Here is a 26,224-nt window from a genome sequence, read left to right on the forward strand (position 1 = left end):
TTTGTGTTCTGTGGCCAAAGAATCTGAATTTTAGTTTTACTAACAGACCTTGCAGTGAACATTCTGGATTTATTTCCTTAAGTCTTGTCTAACCCGATCTTCTTGCATTCTACAGAAATCTCAAAAGTTTTCTCATACACCACGGTTCAAAAGCATCAGTTTTCTGATGCACACCGTTACTTGTAGTCCAACTCTCAGCTTTATGTTATTACTGCGAAAACCACAGCTTTTGCACAGACCTCTGTTGGCAACATCATATCTTTGCTCTTTAAAATCTTATCTATAGTTGCCTTAGTTTACCTTTCAAGGAGCAACAGTCTTTTAATGTGGCTGCAATCCCAATCTACAGAGAACTTTGAGCCAAGAAAATAACATCTACCACTGCTTCCACTTCTTCCACATCTATTTACAAAGAAATGATAGGGCATGATGACAAAGTACAATTACACAAGTCTTATCTTCCTCCTATAACAGCAGATGTTTGAATTTCACACTGCCTCAGTAGCATTTGGGTTCTCCATCTGCACTGCCAACCCACAGCAGTAGCTGCTTTCCACAGATCAAAATTACCTCCTCTCACTTTAGTTTGATTAGAGACATGTTGACTCTTATTAGCTCCAGAACAGGAAATAAACCACTGTTCAGCTTTTTTGAAGGACTTAGTTCTGTCAATGAAAAAGAAGTTATGTACCTACCATAACGTTCCATGTTAGTTGTCTTCATCTCGCCTTCCTTCTTGCTGTTTGGGTTAGGAGCCGATCCTCGGCTCCGACTCAGCCATCTTCTATAGCTCGAGAGCTGTTTACTGGCTCGAGGCTACCCCTTATCCCAGCATGCCCAGCGTCAGCTACCCAGATCTCGTTTGTGATAGCGCACACTAGACATAAGTAGAGTAACCAGTTCCTAAAACACCTAAACAAGGAAAAAGGTATAAATTACCTGGCATGTGAAGTAATAAAAGATGCGCAGCCAGTGAAAACAAAAGGGAACTCCTCACAATCCTCTAGGGAGGGGGACGGACGGAGGGACGCAAGAAGGAAGGCGAGATGAAGACAACTAACATGGAACGTTATGGTAGATACATAACTTCTTTATGTTAAGTTGTCCATCTCGCCTTCATTCTTGCTGGTTGGGACAGCATCCCTAGCACCTAAAATCCCGGGTGGCTCATTGGAACAAACTCTTCAGAACAGTAGAGCCAACGGAAACTCTGCTCCAGGAGACCATATCTACCTTGTAATGAGAGATAAAAGTGTGGGGGTTTGCCCAATTGGCAGCTGCACAGATTGAGTCTATGGGCAACCTAGACTGAAAAGCTACAGAGGTGGCTAATACTCCAGTGGAATGACTTTTTGGTTTAGCTGGAAGCTCTTTATTTCGTAACTGATAAATAAAGGCAATAGTATCAGATAACCATCTGGATAAGGTCACTTTAGAAACTGTAAGGCCTTGTTTGTTGAAAGCATAAGAAAGAAATAACTGGTCTGACTTTCTTACTTCCTTAGTTCTATGGAGGTCAAAACACAATTGTCTGTGTACATCCAATTGGTGGAGCTTGTATTCTGCCTTGTTGCTGTGATTAGGAAAGAAAACTGGGAGAACTATGGATTGATTTAAATTGTTCTCTGAGCAGACTTTAGGAATAAAGGATGGATTGGTCCTCAGAGAAACGCTGTCCTTGTGAACCACCAGGTAAGGAGGACGAACACATAGTGCTTGAAGTTCTGAGACACTGAAGTGATAGCAACCAGAAAAAGTGTCTTCCAAGAAAGAAATTTTAAAGAGCATGATGCTGCTGGTTCAAAGGGAGGCAAAATTAAGGAGGCTAAAACTAAATTGAGATCCCAAGGAGGGGGAGGATCTCTAACTGGGGGTCTAAGAAGAGATGTTCCTTTCATAAAGGTCTTGTAGTGCTAATGAGACATTATGCTACAATTAAACATACCGATATGAAAATTAGAAATGGCAGCTAGTTGTACTCTAATGGTAGTGGAAGCCGCACCAGGCTGAAAAAGCTGTGCTAGAAATTCAAGAATTTCATGGACTGGGGCAGAGAAAGGATCCAAATTTCTAGATTCTGCCCAGTAAGAAAACCGTTTCCATTTACTAGCATAAGTTTTCCTCGTAGTAGACTTATGTGAGGAAACAATAATATCACAGACAGCTGGGGAGATATTGGAAAGCCTGGCTAAGGTTGGAAGTGGAGTAACCAAGCTGTGAGCTGGAGAGTTTGAAGGGATTGGTACAACCCGCCTGATTGATGAATCAGAAGATATGGAACTGGGTCCAGAATCCACAGTTGATCCAGAAAGTGGAGGTGTAAGAATGGGAACCATATTTGTCGAGGCCAATATGGGGCAATGAAGATCATTTTGCAACCCAACGATTTTGCTTTCTGTATGAGTCTTGGAATTAGGGGAAAAGGAGTCCCCGAGTCCAGTCGTGGACTAGAGCATCTCTGGGTATATGACCTGGAAGAGGAAGTAGGGAGAAGTAGCTGATGCATTTGTTGTTGAGAGGAGTGGCAAATAGGTCGGAAGATAAAATCCGCAACTTCCTGATTCAGAGACCACTCATGAGGCATGAGGATAGCTCTGCTGAGCCTGTCCGCTATAACGTTGGATTTCCCAAGGATGTGCATTGCTATCTGAAAATGTTGGGAGGAAATCGCCTATTGCCACAGTCTGTGTGCTTCTCGACACAAGGGGTAAGACCTGGTCCCGCCCTGTTTGTTGATGTACCACACCACTGACATGTTGTCCGTTTGGATTGCAATGGTCCTGGAAGGAAGACAGTCTTGAAGGACTTGCAACACTAGGAGAACCGCTCTCATTTCTAGGACATTGATATGCAGATGGTACTTGCGAAGTTGCCAAGTGCCTTGGACTGTCCTGCCTAGATAATGCCCCCCCCACCCTATCAAGGAGGCGTCCGTGGTCACTGTGGCTACCGGAGGGGGTTCTATAAAAGGTCTGCCCTGAATTACTAGTGGGGAGACCATCCACCAAGAAAGGTGCCTTTTGCATGTTTCTGTGATCAGGATCATGTGAGACATGGGTAGTTCCTGGAAAGACCACTGCGTGAAAAGAAGCCACTGAAGGATTCTCATGTGGAAACGTGCTAATGGGACAAGAAGAATGGCAGCTGCAATGGAGCCTAGAGCTTGGAGGACATGTCTGACTTGAACCCTTTTGCTCTGCATTAGAATAAACACTTGTTGACGAATAGTGGAAACTCTTTCCTGTGGTAATCTTGCAAACATTTCTTTTGTGTTTAATTCTGCTCCTATGTATGTGATAGACTGACAGGGCAACAAGGCAGATTTTTCGAAATTTACTGTAATGCATAGTTGAGTGCATGATGTGACTGTATAATCCCGTGCCCCTAAGAGTTGACGCCTGGTGGTAGCAGTAGTAAGAGCCAGTCGTCTAGATAGGGAAACACCTGGAGTCCTTGACGCCTCAAGTGAGCTGTGACTACTGCCATACACTTGGTGAACACCCTGGGGGCTGAGGTGAGACCAATGGGCAGAGCTCTGAGCTGGTAATGACTGGCCCCTACCCGGAAGCAAAGAAATCTCCTGGAGCGTCTGTCCATCTTGATATGGTAGTACGCGTCCTGAAGATCTTTCAAGCACATTCAATTGTCCTGACCCAGAAAAGGGAAATGGACTGCAGTGTCACCATCCGGAACTTTTCTTTTTGTACAGATTTGTTCAATCTGCTGAGATCCAGTATTGGTCTCCAGTCCCCTGTCTTTTTTGGTACTAAAAAGAATCTTGAGTAAGTTCCGGATCCTAGTTGGTCTGCGGGGACTTCTTGAATGGCTCTTTTTTCTAGCAGTCTTGAAACTTCTGTGACTGCTTGATCCCTTAGATTGGGTGGGACATCTGGGATGGGCTTTTTTGATTCTATGGGGGGTTGATGGAAGGGAATTTTGTAACCTCCGGATATGATGGATAGTACCCATCTGTCTCTTGTTATATTTTGCCAGGCTTTTGGGTACAGCAAAAGTCTTTCCCCGACTGCCTCCAGAGGTGAGCAGTCAGGCAACCCTTCAGGGATGTTGGAAGGGTTTGGCAGAGAAGGGTTTTCTGTCACCCTGGTTTTGTGGTCCCCCCTCTGGCATGAGGGCGGCGTCTGTTATTGTTGTTTCCCCCTCTGCCCCTGGGGGAAAAATCACCACGTGTGTCAGGCAAGGGTCCCTGGGATTTTCGGAACCACATCTTTCCGCTCTTCTGACCCTTAGGATAAGGTCTGGAAGGAGTGGAAAAATGGACTCCCATGGCAGAGAGAGTCTTGCCTTCCTGCTCACACCTAGTCAACGTGTCTTTCACCTGAGGCCCAAAGAGAAATTAGCCATCAAAGGGAGTATTGGTGAAGGACGCTCAAAAGGGTTCAGCAAACTGACACATCCAAGCATGTCTCCTGAGAGCCACACCTGTCCCTGCGGCTCTGCTCGCTCCATCGGCTGCATAGGAAATCAGTCTCATGGAGGAGTTGACTATGGAATTAAGAGTTGCAAGCTGAGAATCTACTTTGGCTGGTGCTCCCTCAGCTGTAGGATCTTGAAGGGCATCTCCAAGCTCTTTCAAGAGATCCCTTTGAAGACGTGTAAAATGGCATAGATAATTCACGGACCTCATTGAAAAGGTCACTGAAGCAAACATTCGCTTTTCATATCTGTTCATCGTCCGAGGCTCTTTGTTCGGAGGATGAACAGATGAAGAGGTTTCTGCTAACTCTTTCTTGGTGGCTGCTGCTACCACCATGGCATCAATGGGCACACCTTTGTAGGGGAATTGCTTGTCCTGGGGGGGGGTGTAATAAATTTGTTTTGTCTCCTCTGAGTAGGTTCCACAGAATCTGGAGCTGACCAAGCCTTTCGAGCCACTACAGACATGAGTGGATCGAAAGGAGGAGATACACAGGAGGTGGAAGGTCGGGAAATGAATGCGTCCAGGTATACAAACTCGTCCTCGGTAGGGGCTAGGGAAGTCCGGTCCCTCCTCTGTCTAAGCATTTCAAGGATGTCCAAAAAGGAAACATCTTCAGAGGGAGACCTTGGGAACCCTTCCGATTCATCCATGTCTGTATCTGAAGTGACAGACTCAGGGGAGTCTATGTGCTTCCTCTTGCACTTCTTCCAGGGAGACTCTGAATGATCAGAGGAGGCTTCAAAAGAAGAGGGATCACCCAATGGGGTGTCCTGGGGCAAAGGTTCCCTACGCTTGGGGTCTGGAGGAGGAGTAGAGGTTGGAACAGACACCACAGGGGGAGGAGCTGATGGAGATGGCAATAGAGCTGTTTCAGGGGACAGCACACTCCGCATGACCTCGAAGGCATCCCGACCTCTAGGCAGAGAAAGCTCCGGCTCCAAAGAAACAGGAGTCTTTCTCCGTGTCGAGGGTGATGGCTCCGAGGCCGATGTTGGAGCAGAGCTCACCTGCGCCGAAGCTCCGAGGGGGAAAATGGGGTCGGACAAGGGTCTGATGCCACTCCCCCCTCGGAGCCGACGAGAGAGCCTTGGCGCCCAGATCCCTCGATAGAAGGTATAATCGAGGTAATCGGAGCAGACGTCGGATCCGAAGTAGAGATGATCGGCGCCGACGGTCCTACTACCTGCGGATCCATGGTCTCCGGCTCCGAGGTAAATGTAAATTAGTAAAAATAAATTTGAGTTTGGAATTATACCTCATTGTGAGCTGTGTTCTACTTTGGTGGTGGTTACCGGACCGGTAAAGCTGTGTTTAGTGGACTCCGAGGTAAATGTAGTCGGAGGAGGAACAGAAATAGAGGCGGTTGGAGCCAATAACTGTTGAGGTGGGCTGGACAGAATTTTTGCCAGTGCCTGTGACTTAAGCAACCTACTTGCTACTCTCTCCACATCATGATCCGATAATCTAGAGGATTGAGAGGAGTGGGAAGAATGATGGCTATGTTCACTCTGTAACAAAGATGACTGATGTGCCAAGTGGATGGACTCCAAGGACGGAGACCTCAGTCTCTTATGGCTCCGAGATGGCTCCGAAATAGCAGATGGAGCCAACAGAGGAGTGGTCTTGGTTGGTCAAGTGAAGGAGTCGGCTCCGAAGGTGGAGCCGACGGCTTGACAGACTTAGGGGATTTCGCTGGCTGAGTACTTTTAGCCAGAGAATCTTGAGGCTTCAATAATCCCCGAAGGATTAATTTGTTTTTGCCCTCCTGCAGGACCCTTGGACTAAAAGAGTGACATGTAGAACAGGAGTCCTGCAGGTGAACAGCGCCCAAACAATATACACAACTAGTGTGCCCATCTGTCAGAGACATTTTTCTGACAGCATGAGTCACAGCTTTTGAAGCCAGATACTTTGGTATCTTTAGAAATTATAGTAACAACAACAATAATAAAGACTATACTACAAAAAAAACAAAAACAAACAAACAAAGAAAAAAAAAAAAAACAAGAAACAAATAGACTTTTTTTTTTTTTTTTTTTTTTAACAGTTAAGGAACAGAAGGAAAGCCTCTAATTTAAATGGCTATCCTGGGGGGGGCTCTCTAATTTAAACAAGTTCAAGGGAGCAGAAGGCCTGCGAGTTATGGAGCGACGGCCAACAAAGCTAAAATACACAAGAAAGCAATAAGGAATAAAATATTATCTAGACAAAAAATAGACAAATACTTGACAAACTTTCAAGAATAAACAACAGTATATTAATAGAAAAAAATATACTAAGCCTGAGCCAATAAGGAAGCAACCTCGCAGCTGAAGCGGCAAATGAGATCTGGGTAGCTGACACTGGGCAGGGGTAGCCTCAAGCCAGTAAACAGCTCTCGAGCTATAGAAGATGGCCGAGTTGGCGCCGAGGATCGGCTCCGAACCCAAACAGCAAGAATGAAGGTGAGATGGACGACTTAATATTCAGTATTCTACTGCCATTTCCCCTTGGTACCATGATTCCTGTTAGGTTGGGATTTCTGTTTGTTCTCCCCTTTAAAGCCCGACACCTTGTTAGGGGAGAACCTGAGAAAAATTAGACTTTCTACAAACTCTATGCATTAATTTATCTCTATCACTCAATTGTTTAAGAATCTGGGTAGCAGTAGGACCAAATTCAGAATTTAAAGGAATGTTCAAAATATAAATTTGAAAGACTCAGAAAAATTCTGGTAACATAGCAAAGCAAACCTTCTCAATACAACAGAAGTGGCTGCATTTCCAGAAATAATGTCTACACCTTCCAAGGCACTCCTCAAAGCATATTTCAAAAAAACGAGTCACACTAGACAATTTCATTCATATAAGACTTCTGTTCATCAGGCAAAGACAAAGCAAAGTCATCTAAACTGTAGACACAGTGCTTCCAGTTCTTTCCATAGTTCAAGGTTTTTAAGACAGTGATCTTCTTAGTCAGGAACATCTAGGAACTTTCTAGTCACTTGATATGCCTAAGTGAGGTATGTCCAGAAGGGAGTGTTGTATCCAATTGGCCTAATCAATGCGGAATATAATGAAACAATGACCTCTTTAAATCTGGATGACATTTGATTAGCTATAGCTTTGCTAGGTTGAAGGACTTTTTTGATTACTGTTGACAAAGGACAATCAAAGGGGAGAAAATTATCAGTCCATGTTCCATGGTCCCTGAAAACATTTTCACTTTGAAGTGGAGTACTCTATGTTGTATGCTGGGGGAGTGGTTTTGTTTTATTTATTTCTCCTTTATTGACTGGGCTTGTCCAACTAGGCTAGTGGCCTCTTTTCAGGTGAGAACTGAGGTGGTATTTTATAGTACTAGAGGAAATTTATCCAGGGCATTTAGGAACTTACCCTAGTCTTTGGAGCTGCTAGATGGCACTGGAGGGCTCCTACAGTAGCAAGGAGTAGGCCTAAGGGCAGCAGCAACATGGAGGAGGCGAGAATAGCTTAAGAGAGTTTGGAGGTGGAAAAAGAGAATTTGGATTAAAATTTGTTTCATATGGAGCATGAGTGTGTAAACAAAGATTCCTGTGTAGTGGATGATACAAATGAGCAGCATTCCAGTCTGAATGGAGAAAGAAGTAAGAGAGTCTGTTGCAGTGGTGCAGATAACAGAACTGGCGTCAAGGACCTGCAAATGTTCTGTTAAAAATAATCAAGCAGGATGATCCAGGTGACAGTTCTGCTGTTTCATGAGGTGAGATGGTAGATCATCATCCTCAACACTTCCAAAAAAAGTTATGTTGAGATGGAACCAGGTGATGTGGCAGCAGGGAAGGCAGCACTTAAATCTTATGTAGCAGTGACAGAAAGTAAAAGAGGACAGCAGCAACAAACTGAGGTGTCTGTTTTTTGGCAACAGATAATGCAGTAACCAAAGCATACACAGCTAGAAGCATGCAAAAAAGGAGAGCAGCAAAAAACTGTTGGAAGACCAAGTGTGAGAATAACAACAAAAACCTACACTGCAATAGACAGATATTATGTATGAGACAATTTGGTAACTGTTTTGCATTTTAAAGCTCAAGAAATTTGCTTTTATGTATACTGGGACATAGACTTTTTTGAGATTTAACATATGAAACTGACAATGAAATTTTTGAAACTGTAACAAAAAGGACATTTATCCATGGAACAATTGCTTTCTGGTAGTAACTTAAATGTTAAAAACATTACTCTGCTGCTTAGAACTGAAGAACTGGAAAAAGATGTGAAAAAAATGCATGCAGGGTGAAATGCCTACTGAGTTCTGTTAAGATTATGCTTCAGATATCATACGTGTGATACTTGCAATGTATGCCAATGCTTCAACAGCTGTTGAATGTGTAGAAGTGTAACCCTGTAACCAATAATTAGATATTGGCTATTCTCTATATTCCTGTAGCTCTTCTTTAACCTTCCCTCTCCTCTAGCTCCCTCTACCTCCCTACAATCTACCTTACCCACTCTCTTCCAGTACTTCTCTACCTGATCACTGCTCTCCCACTAATTTCTCCTTTCTCTCTCTCCCATTCTAGTTACCATCTCTTTGAACGGCGCAGACCCTGCAACAAACTACACTCTCAATAAGGAGTCCACACTAAAAAAAAAAAAAAAAAGAAATTCTTCTACCTGCAAAGTGCCTAGCCCAGTAACAGTGTATGTTAACTATCTGACTTGCTAACATTTTGAATAACTGCCATAATGGTTAACTGCCATACTGTGAAAATGCTCTTAAATAGCATGCACACAAACTACCCCCAGAATTTGGACCATACTTGGGTTTAATCTGCCCTTAGATCGCTCCCGACTACAGGACTTAAGCTATTTATCTAGGTGGTCCTGGTAAATTGTATCACAAGAGCTAAATGCAGAAAAATAAAAAAGAAAAGTAAAATAAAAAGAATATTTGTGTAAGACAGCATATCTTCATTTTAAGCTCTAAGCACACTGGTTTTTGTAATTAGAGCAGTAAGAGACAGGCCTATTCACCACTGTTACTTACCTGCCTATACTACTTGGCTGATTATTTTTTGTAACACCGCCAACTCCCTCATGGTGGTTTCAAACCGCTCCGTTTGCCCTCGCTGCGCTTGGGCTCACTCCGCTCCCCTATTCTACCCTCATTTCCACCCACCTCCACTACATATAAATTTATAGTTAGCCACAGTCACACCTACAACTCAGACACCAATCCCACAAAGTCTTTCCACCCCTCCCACCTATCAGCAACTCCCACTAACTACACTTTAACCCCTAACACACAAAATACCCTCTCACCCCCCATTAATACTAACTACTACATACACTACACACTCTCCACTATGCTATCTCCTACTACTACTCTTCCTGAGTATAAGGTCTATTCTACTCCTGATATAAAACCTCTCCTCTTATGACACTCCTCCACCTCCATACAGCACCAACATTTCTGAATACTCAGTAAAGGTCTATTACCCCAGCTCTCTTCTACACAACCAATACAGACTATCACACAATCAAACTCCTTCCACAACTAACAAAATCCCCCACCTCTCTTAGATTTTCTAAGGTCCTTAATAAACTTTCCAAGCTCTTTCAACAGATATGCAAACAATTAATACAGGCAAGAGACATCCATCCAAATCCACAACCCTCAAATACACATACTTCACAACCCTACCCCCCCAAACTAACTTTACTCCAATTCACCACAGGAAAAAAAAAAATCATCTCTCTTCCTTCTCAACATTAATGTATATAGCATAGCTAACAAAACCCACAATTTACATCCTCTACTATCCTACTACTCTCCAGATATAGTTACTTTAACTGAAACATGGCTAAAACCAAACATCAGCAATAATGAAATCAGTTCCCCAGGTTACAATATCCTAAGAAAAGATAAAACAGACAAAAAAGGAGGTGGTGTAGCTATCCTATACAAAGACCACCTATCAGTTGAACTACTACAAGTCTCCCCCAGACCTCACAAATACTGAGCTAATTATAGCCAGATTAGCCATCAACCCCAACAAACATCTTAATATAGTAGGTGGGCACATCCCACCAGGTAACAACATTCCCACTCTGGAAAACCTATTACAATGGTGTACCATATCCTTCCCTCAAGAGACTATCTTAATGGGTGACTTCAATATAGACTGGCTTCTATGTTCTGCCACAGCTCCCACTCTGCACATTAATTTATACGGTTTTACCCAAATCATCTCAGCTCCAACCAGGACCGATAAAGCCTCTAAATGTGAAACCACACTAGACTGGATACTAGTTAATTCCACTCACCTATCAATCCACTCAGGTTGCCTCCCTGATAATATAAGTGACCACTGTCTAACATTTCTCTTAAGACAGCGAAACAAGGTACCACATCCAACTTCCTTCCGCACAATTAGAAGCAAAAAACAATTCAACCTTGATAAGTTTACCTCTGATCTTAAAAACTGTTCCTGGGAACATCTCAAACAACTGCCATTAGATGAGGCAGTACTCTCCTTCAACAACACCTTCCTAGAGATTCTCAATACCTATGCCCCAACCAGAAATATTAGAGTAAAATCCAATTACGCACCCTGTTTAACTAAAGAAACTAGAGCAGTAATGAAAGACAGGGACAAGGCCTGGTTACAGTTCCATAAGAACAAAACCAGCAACAATAAACAACTTTTCTTAGAACTTAGAAACAAAGTAAAAAAAATTAATTAAAACAGACAAATCCAACTACTACAACATCCAAATCAAACATTAGAATAACCCACATAAATTCTGGGCAGCTGTAAACAACCTATTACAACCAGTTAAAAATACCACACCAAAAATGGCTAACAACTGTGAAAGCATGGCCACCCAGTTCAACAACTACTTTACAAAATCCATTCAATCCCTAGCAAGCAATCTGAATAACACTACACCTAACCCCCCAGAAAAAAAACAATACCCCTCCCCCACAAAATTGCAATAACCTCTTCAAAATAAAACCAGTCCCGACCCACTACATCAAAAAACTACAAAGAAAACTAAAACTAACTACTGTAGCTGTTGATAACCTCCCTGCAGATTATCTAAAACTAGCATCAGAAGCCATCTCCTACCCAATAACCATACTTATAAATAGATCTATCTCAGAGACATATATTCCCACCATTTGGAAAATATCACGCATCTTACCCCTGCACAAATGAGGTTGCTCCTGTGAACTATTGCCCCCACTGCCATCCTCTCCCCCCTGTCTAATATCCTAGAAAGAGTCGTACACTCACAACTCATGGAATATCTATCATCACACAACCTCCTGTCCCACACTCAACATGGCTTTCGCCCTTCCCATAGCACAACAGCCCTTCTATCCGTCTCAAACACAATTGATCAGCTCAGAAACAACTCCCAATTCATATCAGCTGTATTCCTGGACCTGTCAAAAGCATTTGACATGGTCAGTCATCCCAAACTCAAACATCCTCTCCTCCCACAACCTTAGCAACACAGCTATAGCATGGTTCCAAAGTTACTTAACAGAGTGTCATCAAACCATCCTTTGGCAAGAGTCCCTCTCCCCCACCTGTTGCCTTAGGGGTACCCCAAGGCTTCATCCTTGGACCCCTATTTTTCTCACTATTTACCAATCACCTCCACTTTGCCACTCCCCAAGCTGAGATCATGCAATACGCTGACGACTCTACTCTGATCTGTTCTGCTTACTCCCTTGACCTGCAATATATCACCCAAGACACCTTCCTGTCGAAACATGGCTGACAAACTCCCAACTTATATTAAATCCCAATAAAACTAAACTTATGCTTTTCTACCCCACCAGAAATCCTTTCTCTTCCACAACCTTTCATATCTTCTCTAAGAACAAAACCACAATCACTCCTACCCACCATACCAAATGACTAGGTGTTAGTATTGACAATAACCTGAACTTTGACCTCCACATAGACCAATCCATTAAAAATGTTCACAAGAAACTTGGTTTCCTTTATAGTAATAAACAATTTCTAACAATACAAAAATTACAATTGCTAGAACACACTTGCTATCAACACTCTTATACGCATCCCCTATCCTTACAAACCTCTATAAAACCGACCTCACCAAGCATGAAACCTGCTATAACAATCTCTTCAGATTTGCCGCTAATGCTTCCTATAAACCACATCACTGTCAAATCTCTCAAACAACTTAACTGGCTAGAACTCCCTCTTTTACTTCAATTTAATCAACTAACAGTAGCCCACAAAATCCTCTACCATCCTGAAAAAAAAACAAAAACGGCCCTTAAGGACATTTTCCAACCATACTTTGCATCCAGATCCCTTCGCTCAAACAAACTACTCCTCCAAGTCATCAAAGTAAAAAAACTCAACAGGTGAATCCCTCTTCTCCAACTATATCTCCAAACTTTGGAACTCTCTGCCCAACCCACTTATGAGCACTTACTCATCTAAACAGTTTAAAGAACTCCTAAACCTCACCTTACAAACTCCTGGCTCTGCTCCCGCCACAGCCCAGGTTAGCCCTACTAAACTCCCTAAAAACCTCCTATACTATGCCACCCCCTCAAACATTTTACCCACTCAACAAATACCTTACTGATTCTTATATCAGACATTCTCCATCTACTATCAATGTTTGATCGCACTGACATATCTTTGTTTGAAAACTCTACGTACTGAAATTAAGTACAACCCTTCAGAATGTATTAAATGTTACTGCTATAATTCCTATTGTTTTTTTTCACTCCTAGGAACCATTGCTTTTGTAAATAGTCTGATTATAATTACCTACTCTGTGTTAGAACATGTATTGATGTATTAGAAAATGTATCAACTTAATGTATTTTAGTATGTGTTAACTATATTCTGTACTAAAGACTTTGTACTATTTGATATTGGGGCTTTTCTCCCCGGGCCCCCACTGAAAAAGGACACATGTCCAGATGTACTTTCCCAGTTAACAAATGTAAAATAAAACAAAATAAAAATAAGACTATTGACAGCACTGTATAAGTCAGAGATAAAAGAAAATTATGGAATGGATGCTGGATGTTGGAAGCTGTTTTGAAATGTGCACAAAAAATAGAGTTAAACACATGCCTAATGTTATTTTTGTGGCTGGTCATAGGGGAACATTAAGATATGCTGGCCAGCCTAAACCATGTTTCTTTTGTGGGGACTTTTGTCCTTTAATTAATGACTATGACAAGGTACAATCTAACCAATGAGGGAGAAAGGACATACAGCAAGATGTGTACCCGAATGCAGGTTGTATGAAAAAGGGACATCTTGGATGGACTGTTAACAAGCAGTAAATAATGAAAAAGAACTGGAAAGGGAAGAAAACATACATGATGAAGGAGAACAAGAGGCTGGGAGAGAGGATGAATTAGGTGAAGAAGAAACTGTAGAAGAAAAATATGGTGGGGAAATGAGATTCTGAGGATCAAGGATTATTTGTGTATAAACCCAGGAACAATATTCAGTTGTGAAAAGAGTAAAACTAAGAAAATAAAAAAAATTAAAAGCATTTCCCCTAAACCTAAAATGAAGTAAAAGCAATAATTTAATGGAAATGTGAACAGTCTTATTAATACTGTAAGAAGGAATGTTATACTGGAATGGTGTGCTAAATGTGATGTGGATGTTATTTTGTTAGAGGACATAAGATTCCTGACAAGTGAAGCAAGACTGCAAACAAAAAAAAAATGTGGGGTTGAAATATAAAATGGAACCTAGAAAGAGAACATTGTTCTACACTGGCAGTACTGTAGAAAAAATAGTGAAAATACTAGATATAACGTTTGTAAGGATGGGAAGGTTAACTGTTGTGCATGTGAGGTGGACAGAACACGCTTATAGAATTATAGCAGTGCATGCATATGTAAATAACAAGAAAAAAGAGAATATGTTTAATCAAATATTAGACTATGTGGTGACTAGCATGAAAATTATAATTGCAGGGATCTAATTGTGATTTAAGGGGAAAATGTAAAAAAATACAGGAAGTGATAACGTGGTAAATTAACTGTGTGGAACAAAAGTCTATGGACTTGTAGAAGAGGGGCACTTGGATCTGAAATTGATTATTTTGTATTATCAAAAGGCTTGGGATAGCAGACGGTGATACATTTGTGACGGGTTTTTCAGACAACTTAACAAAATGGATAGAGGTGATGGAAGAAAGGGAGTATATTAAAATAGGAAAGGGATTGCAAAGAATAAATGAAAAACTATGGGATGAAACTGGAGAGTGGGAAGTATTGTAGTTATGGAAGGATCATAAAAGACTTCCATAAAAACTGTTTTGAATGGTGGATTGAATTTAAAAATAAATATAAAAAGTGTTTTCAATGGCAAAATGATATAAGAAAGGAAGAGAGAATTATGGGAAACATTACAGAAATGTGTTAAGAGAATTTAGAGAATAATACAAGACAGTATTATGATCTGGAAAAAGAAATACATAATCAAGAAAAAATGAAGGTATTACTGTTTAGGCACAGATTATTTGCAAGGGAAAAGGGGAGGAAGTACCTGCATATTTGGGTAAAATACTAATATAATGAAGGAAATGAAAACGTAAAAGGAGAGGTAAAAATAACACATGCAAATTATGTGTATTGTAGTCCAGCATGGAAAAATATGCACAAAGATGGAAAATAAGAGAGAAAATGAAAAGTAAAAAAAAATTCCAGAACAAGTTAAGGAAGAATTTGAAAATTAAATTACTGTTAGTGAATTGGATGAAGTACCTAAGAAAATGTTGATTCAGTATCAGGCCCAGATGGTATAGAGTATGGAATACTCACCCCGGGGATAACTCCAGTGGCTCTACTCGACAGAGGCACTGGGAACTAAGGTCAGGTGGCACTATGCCAGGGTAATCCTATGGCTAGGCTTGTAAAGGTCCCAGGGCCATTAGCCTAGTACACACCTATGAGCCTATATACAAGAAATTAATGTACTGGCAAAGTGAATACTTTGAACTGTACTGAATGAATGGTTGAAGGATAGGTTTGTTTATGAAGAGTTATTTACTGGGCTATTAAAATTATATGGAAGAAAGGTGAGAAGAATGAAATAAAAATCATATTAAACAGATTATAATTTTTTTATGAGAATAATACAGAGGAGAATGGAAGGAAGGATGAGAGATATTATGGAAGAATACAAGGTATAAAAGGAAAGGATGTCAAAAATTGTTATTGGCTATGACAGAAGTTGTGGATGATATTACAAGTAAAAGGGAAGATGAGAAACTTGATACAGTAGTACATGAAGCTGTGAGAGATGTTATGGAGACATATGCAACAGGCAATAGAATTAGCAGCATGTAGGTCAGCATATCAAAACAAAAGAGCAAGTGTTAGCAATGGATGCCTGAGTAAATAAATGTGTGTGAAGTGTGGTATAAGACAAGGATGACAAACGAATGGACTATTGTTTGCGTTGGTAATTAATGCAAGAGTGAGTGAAGTAGCTTATAAAATGAAAAATGCTAGGTATATGATGCAAATGATGGTGGCAATTCCAGTACTTTTAGCACATGCAATACAGCTGCAGTTGCTAAGAACAAAATATAGATGCGGGAACTGCTGGTTTGTCTGAATGGATGTTTAAAGAAAATGGAAATGACCTTGAATAAAGACAGAAATAAGGGTTTGGGTGATATGGTGAAAACTGATATGGGTAATTTTCAATGAATGCAGTGGAACAGAATTTGGGAAAAATTATGCACTTATGATGTAATAGGAGGGTTTGATAAAAGAAATATGTCTTCTGTGGAGGACAGATTAGCATGCAGGAAAAAGGTTTATCTGGTGAATTCTGTATCAGTGGGAAAAATACTGCATACGTTAAATGTTTATATGATCCCAGGAAATATGACAATAAAGTTATATAACTGGTGCTTTCTTTCACATGGAGTTCAATATTAAATCCAGTGTCTCTTCTGGTGTAGTATATCAGTGAAGAAAACGGGGGATTGGGTTTAATAAATCCAGTTGTTTATTCTGCTTCTTTAAACTTGTCCGGAGTACTGAAGTGGTTACAGAAAGTGAATGAAAATGTAATAGTAAGAATGTTTCAATAAGAGTACAAAAATGATGGTGAGAAAAACAATATCTACAAAGAAGTAATTAAAAATGATCAAAAAATGCAAACATGCAAAATAAAAATTAATGATATTGAGAAAGATAGAAGGATGTGGTATAATAATATGATGAAACAAAACTATTATGCAAATCCATGGGGAAATTATTAGAAGTGGTGATTAAAGCCACCTACCCACTATCTAATAAGAGTAGAGTCAGGATTTGCTATGGAGATTAGTAAAAAGAAGTGAGAAGTAAACGGGAATATGCCATATAAAAATAAAGCTAAAAAGAGTGCATATTTTGTGGGGAAGGAGACAAAAGAGCATGTCTTTTGAAATGTAAAAGAATGGTGAAACTCTGGAAAAAGTTGTGTGGTGAATTTTCTTTTTTTTTGACAATATTAATGACAGACAGTATAGATATGAACATGATTATGTATGGTTATTATAAGAATATGTGAGAAGGGTAGATAATTTATTTTATGTAATATGGGTTGTTTGGAGTAAAAGACTGAATGAACTTTTGTCTAACGGGAAATGGATTTTGGCAGATAAATTCCGTAAAAATCAGATTATGGTTGCGGAAAGCAGGAGTGGGAGACAATTACGCATCAATGAGGATGTTATAAGAAACATGATAAATAGTAATTATGCAGCACTACAATGTCATCAATCCATCTATGTGGTGTTTCAATAGAACAGACAATCTTCTGCACCAAAGGCAAGTGTTATACCTCTTGCTTCACTGACACTGTACATTGTTGTCTACCAAATGTGAAAATACTGCACTTTTGGCCATTTAATTTTATCTCATTTTTAGTACACCATGTATTTGCAAGTGTAAGTTCTTGTTGAAGGGTTTGAACTTCAGAGAGGAAATTGACAAGGACTTCTAGTCTGCAATCATCTGCAAACTCAATCAAATTAACTTAGTTAATCAGAGATTTTGGTTCATTTTCTGGAAATCAGACAATTAGATACAAAGCAGAAGAGGTCCCACCACTGAAACCTATGGGATTCCACTAGTCATACTCTTACTCTTCGATGAGACACCTGCACTACTTCAGTTCTTTTATCCAATTTATTACCACACAGGGACCTATTTTTAAAGCGTTCAAATGCCTTGGCCAGGTCAAGGTACACAGTGTGGACATCATGACCGCTGTCAACAGGCTCTCACCCCCCTCTTAAAGTTAACTAAATTCATTACAGAGGTTCTAATCTTGACAAAGCCAAACTGCTGTGGGTCTATTCTGACAAGAGTCTTGATATAGTTTATAAGGTGAATTATGTTATGTTAGTTTGTTTATTTATTTATTTTCAAAATTGGATGAGGGTTTAGAGAAGCCCTTAAAACATTTGGAAATGGAGGGCAGAAAAATCGTTGAGATTCCCTGTATCATCGTAGCCCTCGTCACATTTTTTTTATCACTTCTACATTAGACAGGCCAAAAAATAAATCTCTATCCAAAGGAGAATTTAAAACCTCATTTTTATCAGCATCTGGGAGGTTCTGAGAATGCTATCAAGCAAACCTTCAACACAGTACCACCCCAAAGCCTTTGAACAAGTACTGACTGAATCATAAACACACAGTGTAAACAATGACTAGTAACTTGTACAATAGAAGAAACTAAAGCAGATTTTTCCTTATAAGAAAAAATTGCAGACAAACTATTTCTCATACTTTCAGAATTAAATGATGAATTTCAGGTAGTCATCCAATAGAGGCTGTCCAATTAAAAAATCCACAAGCCTCAGCCGTTCACTTCAACAGTTTATTAAAAAACACACAGCACAAAAGATATTGGATTAAGCGCTTTCATCTCTTATCCAGAGACTTCATCAGAATCAAATACCCACAAGGCAAGTTCATTTAAATAATCAATCTATTGCACAAGCATCCACTTCATTGATTAAGTATACAATTGATAAATTGTGCATTCACAATTAAAGTGCAAAAGCTCTGCTTGTAAAACAACATGTCACATCCTTTCTATGCATTGATGCCATTACTTAAATGTACTTCCTCAAACTAAAAACAAAAAACATATATTGCTCATTATTATTAATAGTACAAATGAATAAATAAATATATACTATTATGTTGTAAATATATATTCTTATTAAAAATATGTATATAAATATACTGCTAATATATTATAAAATCAGAAAAAATAAGAAATATGTACAATATGTATGTGTGCAGTCCTAAAATCATTAATTACATAAAATATATATAAAATATATATAAAATACCTACTAGACCATAATATCATCTACATGAAATACATCTTATATTATTTTATTAAATATTAATGTATAGTTGTTGTTGTTATAATTTGGTACCCCTATATCAATTTAATGTCTTTTAGGGTCCAAATCTCTCAATTTAAGAACTGGGGTGATGGATAGATGGTCATTGAGGCCAGGAAAATGTATAGCATCTAACCACAATTAAAAAATAAATCTCTATCCAAAGAAGAATTTAAAACCTCATTTTTATCAGCATCTGGGATGTTCTGAGAATGCTATCAAGCAAACCTCCAACACAGTACCACCCCAAAGCCTTTGAACAAGTATTGACTGAATCATAAACACACAGTGTAAACAATGACTAGTGACTTGTACAATAGAAGAAACTAAAGCAGATTTTTCCTTACAAGAAAAAATTGCAGACAAACTATTTCTCATACTTTCAGAATTAGTCAGATCAAACTTTAACATGAGCCTGACAACTCAAACATTTGAAAATTAAAATTGCAGAAGCATACATTTTGTCCCATACTTATCAATTATCTTCAATCATTATCAGAAACAGTAGGATTAGAATTAACTAAAGGAGAAGCAGTTGGAATTAACAAAAGCTATACCTGCTGGGTCAGGTTTGGAAAGAATATATAAAAATTTAAGACTGAGGAACTTTATACATCCTATCTGCCTTTTTAGGGTCATCTGTCTATCAGGAAAACTGCAGGCAGCCACAGCACACATCCTCAAAAGAGGACAGCTGGAGGAATAGGTGAAGGTTCAGGAAATTCCTTCTGTAACAACTCATTGTATTTTCTGAGGAAATGAGAAACCACAAGTGTTTTCTCAATGAAAACACTGAGCCATTCTGGAAATCATCTCAGGGAAAGACAAACCCCCAGAGAAGAATCAGAAACTAAGCCTGAATCAAAAATCGGATGAGAAAACCCTGCATCAGTCCCTTCATCTTCCTGTCCAGATTCAGAAGCCTGAATCTTTTCAGGAAAAGAAACATCCCTCTTCCTTTTCCAGAAACTATACGAATGTTCAATAGGCTGAATTATACCCTAAACCAGACTAAGGCAATTACTCCTGTCCAAGAAAAGTTGAGGAGTAGCACTATATGTTTACTTTTGTGTTTAGTTTTTGATGTAAAAATAGGGCCAAGAGTGTTATTAAGGAGGGAGGGAAGGTTGCTGACAAATGAAGTCTAACTACTCAGAAGGAACGTTATGGTGAGTACACAACTTCTTTATCTGAAGTAGTTAACTTCATTTGATCATCAACCTGTGGGACAGAGTCCCCAGCTACCCGAATCTTGGGAGGCCCTTAAGGAAGGATATTCCAGAGCACTGCAGAGCCAAAGGAAGCCCTTCCTCTAGACACCAAATCTAGTTTATAATGAGTAATGAAGGTGTGAGAGGAAGCCCAGGTAGCAGCCGAACAGATATCGTCCAGGGAAACTCTAGACCACAATGCAGCTGAAGTAGCCATAGAATGGGTGGAGGAAGCATGAACCCCTTCTGGGGCTGGTAATCCAAGTTCTCTATCTTGCAAAATATAAAGCGAAATTCACTTTGTGATAGTCACTTTTGAACTGGTTTTCCCAAAAAGTGTCTAGTAAAGGAAACAAAAAGCTGATCAGACTTACGGAAGGGTTTGGACCTATGCAAATAAAAACGTAACTGCCTGTGCACATCAAGCAAATTAAGTTTATATTCCCCTTTATTTTGAAAATTAGGGAAGAATACAGGAAAATTAATCGACTGATTAATATTTGACTCTGAAGCAATTTTAGGCAGAAAGGACAAGTTAGTCCTGAGAGATACTCTATCCTTGTGAAACACTAGGTAAGGCGGTTTCATACACAGGGCTTGAAGTTCTGACACTCTCCTGGCTGAAGTAATAGCCACCAGGAAGGCCATTTTCCATGATAAGAATTTTAAGTCAACTAATGCTGCAGGTTCGAATGGGGGTGTGACCAAAGTCAGATCCCATGGCAGGGAAGGATTCTTAATAGGAGGCCTCAGAAGAAAAGTACCTTTCAAAAAAGTCTTGCAAATTCTGGCAGCAGCTAGGGAGCCTGAATTTTCCCCAACTTGAAAATGGGAAATAGCCGCCATCTGTACTTTCACTGTGGAAGAGCTAGCCCCTTGTTGGAAAATATGACACAAAACGTCTAACACTGCTGAAACCGGAGCAGTAAAGGGATCCAGATTTCTCTCTGAAGCCCAAATGGAAAAACGTTTCCATTTACTACTGTAGACTTTCCAGTTAGAGGACTTATGTGCCGCTATCAAGATGGATTTAACTGGGGAAGAGATACCAGGAGTCCTAGCAACTAATGGAACTGGAGTAACCAAGCTGCGAGCTTGACACTATCCAGATTCGGGGGAGCAATTTCCGAGGGATATTGAATAAGATCCGGAATGGGCTCCAAGATCCAGAGCGGAGCTAGGAGATGAGACTGCAGGCAAAGGAACCAAACTTGACGAGGCCAGAATGGTGCTATGAGGATAACTCTGTTCCCCAACCAACGAGCTTTCTGTAAAAATCTTGTCATGAGTGGAAGCGGGGGATACGCATAAAGACGACCAGGTGGCCAAGCATGGACAACAGCGTCTCTGGGGGCTTTCTCCGTCGGGGGAATTAGAGCGAAAAACTAGCTGCACTTCACGTTGGACAGCAATGCGAAGAGACTGCAGCAAGGCTGACCCCACTTGAGGAAGATCTGGTCCGCTAAACAAGGGTTCAGAGACCACTCATAAGGCGAAACGACAGTCCTGCTCAATTTGTCTGCCAAGATGTTGGACCGACCTGGAATGTGCATTGCTATCAGAAAGTGGTTGGTGGAGATCGCCCATTCCCATGCTCTCATGGCCTCTCGATAAAGTGGATAAGACCTGGCTCTCCCCCGTTTGTTGATGTACCAGACAGTACAGTTTTGTACACTTACCATAAATGTAGATGTTTGAGTGTATTCACTGTTGCAGTCATTACATTTGGGTAATCTGCTGGCATGTTGCCCTCGGTTGGCCTGAATAACAAAGTCTTGGGTTCTGCATCAGTTGCTGTCTCCTTTTCCATGACGTCAGGTCGTCATGGGTATAAAACATGCAGCCAACGCCATTTTAATCAGTTTTTCTTGCCCCAGGTCTTAGGTGCCCCCCAAATGGGGAGCAAAAAAATATATATATACATATATATATATATATATATATATATAGATATAGATATATATATATATATATATATATATATAGCATGTAATTTAGAACACAAAAAATTTACCTCCAACTAAAAGCAAATACACCAAAAAGGCTTTTGAGCATAGTGAAGGAAAGAAGAGGTATAATAATAGAGAAGAAAGGGGGCTGGCGGGTGGGTAACCCGGACTGCAACCATGAATACACTCGAACATCTACATTTATGGTAAGTGTAAACAACTGTACTATATGTTCTTCATGTTTCACTGTTGCAATCATTACATCTGGGTAGAATCCCAAAGCTATGGATGGGAGGATGGAATTATACAGCATTAGGAGAAGCTATCAGGCCCTGCAGGACAGCAGTGGCAAAGCCTGCCCTGGATTTAGAGAAGAGAGGTAAATGGTAATGTTTTGTGAACGTATGAACTGAGCTCCAAGTAGCAGCTTCAAGAATGTCTCTGGTAGGAACCCCTCTGAGAAAAGCTGCCGAAGTAGATGCAGCCCTGGTGGTATGGGGTCTGATCCCCTTGGGGACAGGTTTCCCATGATGCATGTAGCAGAAATGAATACAATGGCTTATCCATTTTGAAATAGTCTGCTTTGAGATAGCTTCCCCTCTGCCCCTGCAGCAAATGCCACCAGTAGTTGCTCAGACTTTCTTAGAGATTTTGTCCTGTTTAAGTAGAATCTTAGTTGTCCGTGTACATCCAATGAATGTAGAATCCGCTCTCCCTTGTTCTGCGGATTTGGGAAAAAAGTTGGCAGATGAATGGTCTGGTTAAGAGCCACACTGGATACCACCCTTAGGCATAAAAGAAGGACTGGTCCTGAGGGCCATCCCGTCCGGATAAAAGATAATGAAAGGCTTCACTGCCATGAGAGCCTGTAGTTCTGAAATCCTTCTAGCTGAAGTGACTGCTAAAAGAAAGGCTGTCTTCCAGGAAAGAAAGTTTATGTCTGCAGTAGCAGCTGGTTCAAAAGGAGGTAGGGTGAAATTTTCCAGCACAAAATTGAGGTCCAATGCAGGAGTTGGGTGCTCTCCTGGGGGGGGGGGGGTCTCAAATATTTGGCCCCGCTGAGATACTGCTTTAGCAGGGGATGAGAAAAGAGAGGAGGCTCTGTGTTGCAATGAGCCGAGATGTCAGAGGCATGGATTTTATAGAAGAAAAAGATAGGCCCTTGTGAAGCATCTCTGTTAAATATTGCAGAATCTGAGGAATATTGGGCATTGCTGTGTTTATTCCTTGTGCTTGGTTCCAGGCACAGAATCTCTTCCAGTTATCAGCATAAGATTTTCTAGTACTAGGCCTTCTAGCCTCCAAAATGACATCCATCACAGGTTTACTGAGAAATGTGATTGGTGAAATTAGTTGATTAGCCATGCTGCAAGATTCAGAGTTTGGAGCGGAGTGTGCAGAATTTGATAGTTCTGATGAGACAATAGATGAGGTGTCTGAGGCAAGTACCATGGAGGAAGGTGTGACATATTCCTTAAAAGTGGGCACCAGTGTTGGTGAGGCCAGTCTGGAGAAATCAGAATCATTTTTGGTTTTTCCTGTCTGACTTTTAGTAAAACCTTGGAAAGCAGAGGCAGAGGGGGAAAGGCATAGACTGATAGGTTTTTCCAGCTGAAGGATAGAACATCCACTTTCCAAGCTTTTTTGTGATGAATTCTTGTGCAGAATTTGTCTAACTGGTAGTTTTGGGGAGAAGCAAAAAGATCTATGTCTGGGCTCCCCCATTGTCGTGTCAACATGCTGAAGATTTGTGGATCCAGTTCCTTTCGTGTGGGTCCATAAGATTTCTGCTTAGGTCGTCTGCCATTTTCGAGCCTGTAGATGTATTTGGTAAGTCAAGGCTGTGATCCACAAGGCCATGGCTAGTCTGCAAAGGGGGTAGGAGTGGGTACCCCCCTGCTTGTTTATGTACCACATAACTGTGGTGTTGTCCGTCTTTATCAGTAGTTGTCCTGGATGAAGGAAGTCCTTGAAGGTTGTCAGAGCATTCTGTACAGCTAGTATTTCTTTCTGGTTGATATGTAGATGCATTTTGATTTGGACTCCATTCGCCCTGAATGCATCTCCCTGCCAGATGGGCCTCCCAAGCATAGTCTGATGCATCTGTAGTCAGGGTTTGGGTGGCAGGGGGTAGAATGAATGACAGTCCCTTGTTTTGGTGGCAGGCCTCTGCCCACCAAAGGAACTCCTGTTGCAGGCAAGGAATGAGAGGAATCATTGCTTCCAGGCTGTGACAATGTTGACTCCATAAGCTTTTAAGGTACCATTGAAGTTTCCTCATATGCAGTCTTGCATATGGAATTAGAATGCAGGATGCCATGAACCCCAAAGCCTGCAGAATTTGTCTTGCAGATAGCTGGGATTTTGTGGCCACTTGTTTGAAGTATGTTATCAACTGAACTTGTTTGTCTGTCGTGAGGTAAGCCATCTGGGCAGTTGTATTCAAGCTTGCAACCAGGAATGTAATTATTTGAGAGGGTACCAGTTGTGATTTCTTTTCATTTATGGTGTACCCTAGGCATGTTAGAAGCCTTTTTACAAATGCCAGATGTTGTAGAAGAGCGTCCTTGTCCTCTGCCTGAATTAGACAATCGTCCAGATAAGGGTAAATTTGAATGCTTCTTTGTGTGCAAAATGCAATCACTGGCGCCAGGCATTTTGTGAAGACCCTGGGTGCAGTAGATAAGCCAAAGAGCAGTGCAGAGAACTGGTAATGCCAATAGCCTGCTTTGAAGTGGAGGTATCTTCTGCAAGATTCCCTGATTGGGATATGCAGGTATGCCTCTTTTAAGTCTAGAGTTACCAACCAGGCATTCCTGCCTAGCATAGGCAATAGCTGTTGTAGAGTCAGCATCTTGAATTTTGGAATGTCCAGGAAAGTATTTAGAATGGATAAGTCCAGAACTGGACGCCATGATTTGCCTTTTCTGGGTACCAGGAAAAGTCTTGAATAAAAAACCTTGTCCTTTTTCCTTTTCTGGTACTGGTTGAATAGCCCCCATATCCATGAGGGACATGACTTGTTTCTGGGCCTCTGCCGACTGATTTGGAGGCAGATCTGGCCATCCATTTGAAGTTGGCAACGTGTGAAAATGAAATCTTTACCCCTGGGATACTATATTTAAGACCCACTTGTCCTGGCTAATTAGATGCCAATTTTGAGCATGAAGTGCTAGTTTCCCCCCCAAAGGGGCTGCCAGTGCTTGGAAATGGCAGAGGGAAGTCATTGAGACCGTTTACCATAGGGTGGTGCTTTGCTACTTCCTGATTTAGAGGTGGAGGCACCCCATTGTTTTGTCCTGTAAGATCCTTGTGACTGAAACCTGAAGCCCTTGGGGGTGTCTAGTTTTGACCTCAGCGGCTCTGTTGGGTACTGGAAAGGACCAATTCTTAGTAGGCCAGTGCCTACTGAACCTGGGTTCATAGGTAGGTACTAGGCTATCGGCCCTGGGGCCTATACAAGCCCAGCCAAAAAGGTACCCTGGCTTTTGCCACCCAAGAAAATTATTTTCCTGTGTCACTGTCGAGTAGAGCCACAGAGGAGATCCCCGGGGTGAATTTCCTATTTCCCATCCAATCATCAAGATTTTTCTTGAAGAGTGCTAATGAGGAGCTTTGTTTGATATAGATACGTAGTTTATTCCAGAGTATGGAAAGTCTCTGGGAAAGGAATCTATCCCTCCGGCATGTTCTGTTTATTGTGGTGACAAGGTTTAGGTCCCTAGAGCATGTAACTCGGAGGGATTGGGATTTCTTTAAGTGGAGCATGTCCAACAGCTCTGGGTTTGACATAGCTTTGTATGTTAGGCAGAGATCACCTCTGAGTAGGCGATATGCGACGGAGTAAAGCTGGAGTTTTTTGAGACGGTCTGCGTAGGGCATCTGTTTGAGGCCGGTAATCCTCGTTGTGAGGTATTTCTGCGGCCTTTCCAGTTGTTGTAGATGTCTTGTGAGGTACATACCAAAAGGGGTGTTGTACTCTATAATGGGAGTGATGAGTAGAGGGGAACAATGACCTCTTTTTCTGGATGAGAAACCTTTTGTGATGAGGTGTGCCATGTAGAAGGATTTCCTGACTACTGTGGCAATGTGATTATCAAAGGAGAGACTACTGTCCACCTGTGTCCCAAGGTCTCCTATCACACTTTCAGTGTTAAGTATACTACTGCCTTTGTTGTAGTTCATGGGTACAGAGTTTTTACCAAAGGGGATGAC

The 26,224-nt window shown here is 40.9% G+C and overlaps 1 protein-coding gene across 4 annotated transcripts in view; it reads right to left on the minus strand.

Annotated features, from left to right (window-relative positions):
• Positions 1–26,224, minus strand: part of AAAS (aladin WD repeat nucleoporin) — a 1,251,774-nt gene that overhangs the window by 758,382 nt on the left and 467,168 nt on the right. The gene's annotated exons all lie outside the window — the stretch shown is intronic.

The sequence above is a fragment of the Protopterus annectens genome, chromosome 9.part0 (genome assembly GCF_019279795.1).
Source record: "Protopterus annectens isolate FY-2018-M chromosome 9.part0, PAN1.0, whole genome shotgun sequence".
NCBI classification, from domain to species: Eukaryota; Metazoa; Chordata; order Ceratodontiformes; family Protopteridae; genus Protopterus; species Protopterus annectens.